This window comes from Caretta caretta, chromosome 20 (genome assembly GCF_965140235.1).
Source record: "Caretta caretta isolate rCarCar2 chromosome 20, rCarCar1.hap1, whole genome shotgun sequence".
Classification (NCBI taxonomy): Eukaryota; Metazoa; Chordata; order Testudines; family Cheloniidae; genus Caretta; species Caretta caretta.
This window is the reverse complement of record NC_134225.1, coordinates 18,178,212-18,184,944: the sequence shown is the minus strand read 5'-3', so window position 1 is coordinate 18,184,944 and position 6,733 is coordinate 18,178,212.

Sequence of the window (6,733 nt, the reverse complement as noted above, 5' to 3'; positions counted from 1 at the left end):
AAGGATTTTTTAAAATACAGCCAGCTCTCATGGACTCCTTGCCCCCACATATTAGCCTCCCAGGGGATATTGCCCATCAGTTCCCTAAGGGAGTTTAAGTCTGCTTTCCTGAAGTCCAGGGTCTGTATTTTGCTACTCTCCTTTCTTCCTTTTTTCAGGATCCTGAACTCAACCATCTCATGGTCACTGCTGCCTAGGTTGCCACCCACTTCTACTTCCCCTATCAATTCTTCACTGTTTGAAAGCAGCAGGTGAAGAGGAACATGGCCCCATGTCGGTTCTTCCAGCACTTGTACCAGGAAGTTGTCCCCAACACTCTCCAAAAACTTCCTGGATTGTCTGTGCACTGCTGTATTGCTCTCCCAGCAGATGTCGGGGTGATTGAAGTCCCCCATTAGAACCAGGGCCTGTGATCTGGAAACTTGTCATAGTTGTCTGAAGAAAGCCTCGTCTATCTCATCCTTCTGATCCGGTGGTCTATAGCACACGCCCACCACGACACCACTCTTGTTGCTCTAGCCTCTAAACTTAATGCAAAGACTCTCAACAGGCTTTTCTCCAGTTTTAAACTGGAGCTCTGAGCAATCACACTGCTTTCTTACGTACAATGCAAGTCCTCCACCTTTCCTCCCATACCTGTCCTTCCTGAACTGTTTATACCCATCCATGACAGCGCTCCAGTCATGTGAACTGCCCCACCAAGTTTCTGTTATTCCAACCACATCATAGTTCCTTGAGTGTGCCAGGACTTCCTATTCTTCCTGCTTGTTTCCCAGGCTTCTTGCGTTCATGTACATGCACCTAAGAAAACTAGCTGATTGCCCCTACTTTCTCAGTATGAATCAGGAGGCTTCCCATCATGTACACTCCTCCTTGTGTTTCGTCCTGGTATCCCACTCCTCCACTTACCTCTGGGCTCAGGTCACCGTCCCCTGCTGAACCTAGTTTAAAGCCCTCCTCACTAGGTTAGCAAGCCTGCCTGCAAAGATGCTCTTCCCTTTCTTCGTTAGGTGGATCCCATCTCTTCCTAGCAATCCTTCTTCCCAGAACAACATCCCATGGTCCAACAACATCCCATGGTCTAAAAATCCAAAGTCCTGTCTCCGACACCACCTGCGTAACCACACATTCACCTCCACAATTTGACAGTCCCTACCTGGGCCTATTCCCCAGCCCCACCCCAGAGCCTGAACCCCCAGCCAAAGCCCTCAGCCCCCGACCCCAGCCCAGAACTCCTTCCTGCACCCCAAACCACTCATCCCTGGCCCCACCCCAGAGCTTTCATCTGCAGCTGGAGTTCCCACCCCTTCCTGCACCCAACCGCTTGGCCCAGCCTAGAGCTCCCTCCCGCACCCTGAACCCCTCATTTCTGGCCCCGCCCCAGAGCCGACACCCCCAGCTGGAGCCCTCACCCCCTCCTGCCCCCCAACTCCCTGCCCCAGCCTGGTGAAAATGAGCGAGTGAGTGAGGGTGGGGGAGAGCGTGCGACAGAGAGAGGGGGGGATGGAGCAAATGAGAGGCGGGGCCTTGGAGAAGGGGCGGGACAGGGGCAGCGTCTCGGGGCAGGGGCAGGGCAGGGGATAGGGCTAGGGTGTTCGGTTTTGTGCTATTAGAACTTTGGCAGCCCTAACTACATACTATCAGTACCATTCTAAGGAGCCTGACGGGTTCTTTAAAATAGTTATACCAGCAAACCCTTCCTAGTGTAGACAAGGCCTTAGTTCCAATCAGTTAGATTTGCGCAAAACTTTTGAAGACAATGGGGTTGCTCCGGTGTCACTGAGGTAATTCAGATTTATACCAGTGTAAATAAGATCAGGAGAATTTCCAGTAAAAGCTGGATGTAAATGACAGGAGACTAAAGCCCAGACACTCTGTTTTTTCCATTCAGGTCTCATCCTCTGATATTGCTTAGGGGCATGGGTCTGAGGAGTTTTTCATTCTCCTAGCACTGCAAGTTTTGAGGATGAGACAGGGCTTTCCCTGTGTGCCCTTATTCATTTGGCCTCTGGTTACACAGGACTCTCCCATCCACTCCTCATTGCTCAGTGGGGGAGCACAAAGATTTCTATTAGGGATCAGGAAGACATCTTACCTCTAGTTGTCTTCTATGGGGAAAGAAGACCTTAAAACTCTTCTCTCCTTGTATTTTCAGGAGATGACTTAATGGGATGATTTAATTGGGGATTGGTCCTGCTTTGAGCAGGGGGTTGGACTAGATGACCTCCTGAGGTCCCTTCCAACCCTGGTATTCTAAGATTCTATCATTCTATGACTGCTTGCCCACTCCCAAGTTTGCAGCTTCTGGTCTCCTGCACTACCCATACCATATGTCTTTGTGAGGAACATCTGCTCGGCCAATACCCCTTCAAACTCTCCTGCCTGCACCCCTCTTTCTATGGGAGCATAGCTAGAAACACTCCCAGGTCCTGCTCCTGCTGCATATGGGTCCTGTGACATTCAGGGAATGTCTACACTGCATTCAGGAGATAAAAGCTAGCTTGAGTAACAATAGCAGTGTCGTCACTGCATTGGGTAGCTCTAATATGGACAGGGCAGTACAAAAAGAAAGTTTAAGGTGAATATTGGAGAATACCAGCAGACAATAGAGCTGGCTGACTTTTTTCAAAGTTTTGACAAAAATGCTGTCAAGGCTGATTCCACACTCTGGTACTTCAAGTGTGGAAGGTGGGGCCTGCTAGGATTTTAAAAATTAATACTTGCCACTCCACGCTTGTATTAAACTCCCAAAGTTACAGCTCCTCTCTGACCTTGGCTTGGTAAACACTTCCACCACCCAAATGCAAAACCCCTTTTGGAACCCAGGAAGACACACTTGGGAATTCCTTCCTGTGGGGTACCCTCAAGCCCTTTCACCTCCTCCCCCCTCTGGGAAGAGCTGAGAAAGAAAACAAAGGAAATTAGCTGTTGCTACCAGCTAATTTGTCAACATATGCACAAACCTCTTAGGACACCAAAAATCCAACCCTGTTCTTTAAAACAGGTAAATATTATTAAAAACAGAAAAGAAAGAAAAATGCATCTGTAATTTAGGCATTTGCTAGATTCCAAAAATTAAGCACCCAAACTAGCTTTCTTGAGGGTTCAGCTTAAAGGTTACAAGCAAACAAAAGCATCTGGGGTTAGCACAGAGGAGACCATTAGCCATAAGAAATAAACAGAAATAACCCTAATTGGGTCTTTCTAAACATTCCTGATCCACTTACACATTTGGGAGTTCCAAATAAGTAGTTCTAGGTATGATCTGATGATTTATGATCATACCTGGCTTAAAGCTTCTCATAGCATAACTGCTCCCTGTTCCCCTCTTTCCCAGAGCAATAACAACAGAGACATAAAGGGGAAGTTTTTTCCCCATTTGAAAAAGTTCTAGCCTTCCCATTGGCTCTTTTGGTCAGATGCCCACTCCCTTTTCTTCACCTGGAGGACTTTGTTAACCCTTTACAGGTAAAGCAAGCAGAGAACAGCCACCAAAAGGGACTTTTTAGCTAATTGGCTGGCTGGGTGTCCATAAAAGAGAGCTACCTGCCCCCCCCCCGGCCCTTCATTTATCACAAATGCATTGAAACCGTAAACTTTAACCAAAAAAAGGAGTGGGGAAAGAATCAAGAATATTTTGAATTTCAACAAAAGGGGGACAGGGGAGAATGTAGGGAGGAAAAATGTCAAAGTTTTTATAGTTTTTGAGCAACTATGTAGCTGGCTGAAATTTTTTATATTTCAAAATTTCATTGAATAAGTACAGATAATTTTTCAACAATTTTGTTGTTGCATCTTCCCCACCCCACACAGCTTTAGTGGGAAGTGACTATCAAAATAGTAACTGTAGGGGACTTAGGCACCAGAATTTAAGAGTTCGAAATAAGACTGGGTGACTTAAGCAATCAATTAAAACAGCTTGAGAACTGAACATTGAATAAGTCATTCAGCAAAATTATTCCATGGATAATGTTGAACCATGACTATATTCAAGGGAATTGATTTCAGAGGGGTAGCGGTTTTAGTCTGTATCAGCAAAAACAACAAGGAGTCCTTGTGGCACCTTAGACACTAACAGATTTATTTCGACATAAGCTTTCGTGGGCTATAACCCACTTCATCAGGTGCATCAGATACATGAAAGCTTATGCCCAAATAAATGTGTTAGTCCCTAAGGTGACACAAGGACTCCTCATTGTTTTTATTCAAGGGAATTGCAATCCATTTGGGGGAAATTTTCAAACAGGCAAAGTTAATTTAGGGCCAGATTCTATAACTCATTTAGGCTCCCAAGCCCCTTCTCTCTTCCCAGGGGCAAAATGGGATCCTCCCTTCCCACCAGTTTTAAACCCCTCTTTCTGTGGCCTGCCATCAATAGATGCCTGAGTGTGTTCGAAGGCATCAGCTAAAAGAGCCATCTCATCCACAGACTTGACATCTTCGTCCCATAGACACTGGTTTACTTCAGCCTTATATATGCTTAAGAAATGCTCTTGAGCAACAAGATCAAGCATTCCTTGAAAACTTGCCACCTCTTTACCCCTCACCCATTTCCCCAACAAATCTTTCATTTTGTTTACATATTCCCCATTACTCGTCCCAATATCCCTCTTAAGATTCCTAAATGTAACTCTATATGTTTCAGGGGTAATCTGAAATCTTCGCAAAACAGTATCTTTAAATTTATAGTAGTCTAAAGCATCTTCAATAGGCATTCCATTGAATACACTTCGAGCTTTACCAGTTAATTTCGCAATCAGGGTAGGAACTCTCTTATTATTTCATGTATTACACACAGCCTTTCAAAGGTAGTCAGATATTCAGCAATATCATCCTGAATGCAAGACATAAGAGTTCCCATTTGTGGATTTTTGGAGTGATGAGAGTTGTTGGGGTCGGGGGGTTCTGGTTCTGCTTCTCTAGCAGGTCCAGTTGGTGTTTTCGCTCTCTCTCTCCCTCTGTTCTCTTTCTTCCCACTCTCTTTCTCTTTCTTCCCTCTTTTTCTCTTTTTCTTCTATGGCCCTTCTGTGTGTAACCTCCTCTCTGGCTGCCTTCCTGGCTGCCTCTGCTTCCATAGTTTCCCTGGCTGCAGCTGCTTCTTTGAGCCTCATTTCTGCCTGCCACATTTGAAACTCGCAGTCCTTTGCCTTCTCTGCCGCTTCCAGTCTGGCCAGATCTAGTTTTTTAGCTGCCTCACTGGTAGTCATATTTCTGCTTTCTTGTGCTTATTTCCCTTTCCCGAAATAAACAAACAGAAAATAACAAAATTGTGACCTCCTCCTGACTGTTTTTAGCCAGTGCACTTAAGACTCAGTTAAAATCACAAATATTGGTGCTTAAAGTGTGAACTCTACTTGGAGTAACAAGCTGCACATACAACCCTGCTCTCTGCCCCACTGTGATGTTCCCCTCTGGTGTTATCTGGACCGGTGATCTGCTAGATCAGTCCAATTCTTTGACTCTGGGAGCCAGCCTTACCCTGCTCTGCTGTTAGAACCCCCACTCTTGGGCTGTTCACGCACAGCCTCTGGCATATAAGCTGCTCCTTGGATTGTGCAACCGAATGACACTAACCAATATCTCCGGTCCCAGACACAAACCTAGGAACCTCCGTCTTGCAGTGTCCAGTTATGCCTGCTGGACGCTACAAGCTTATATAAATTCGTCAGTGCAACAAAGAAATTGATATGCACCAGGCTTGTTATTCCAAGGAGAGTCTCTGACACGCTTCAAACCAAACACACTGCTTCAGTAGGATAAACAAAGAGATTTATTAACTACAAAGATAGATTTTAAGTGATTATAAGTCAAAGCAAAACAAGTTGGATTTGGTCAAATGAAATAGAAACAAAACACATTCTAAGCTGATCTTAACACTTTCAGTGTCCTTACATATTTAGCTGCTGCTCACCGCGGGCTGGCTGGTTGCCCTTCAGCCAGGCTCTTCGCTTTGATCAGTGCTTCAGTCGCTTGGTGGTGATGTCTGTAGATGGAGGTGGAAGAGAGAGGAAGAGCATGGCAAACATCTCTCCCTTTTATCATGTTCTTTCTTCCCTCTTGGCTTTGCCCCCCTCTTTCAGACTCAGGTGAGCATTACCTCATCGCTGTCCCAAACTGACCAAAGGAAGTGGGGTGACTCACTCAAGAGTCCAACAGACCCTTTGTTGCTGCCTAGGCAAGTGTCCTTTGTTCCTTTGAGGCTGGGCTGGGTTTGTCCCATACATGCCCTGATGAGGTGTGAACTGCCCCTCTGCTCTTGGAGAGTTTTGCCTGGGCCTATTTTAAGCCATGAGGACACATTGTCATCCTCATAACTATATATATGAATTTACAGCCCATAACATTACTATACCATTACTGTAACAACAATTACTATAACATCACTGTATAGCATCATGAGCCTTCCGAAGACTCCCAATATCACATACTTTGCATTGGATACCACACAGTCATATTATAAGGATGAACATGGAGGTGCAGGGTGTTCCCCCGAGGTACAGAACATCACACCTCCCCCATTAGCTTACTGCAAGAGGGTTAGTCACTGACGAGCTCAAAGGTAGTTTGTGTTATTGTTCTCTTGGCACCCAGCCATCAAGGCCATCAGGCGGTGTGCCTCAGTTTCCTCATTCACACACAGCAAACCAGGTTTTTTATGGTTTTTCTGCTGTGATAAGCTTTAAACCTGTTTACAGGTATTAATTGAAAAGTAGCATTATCATAAGGTTTAACA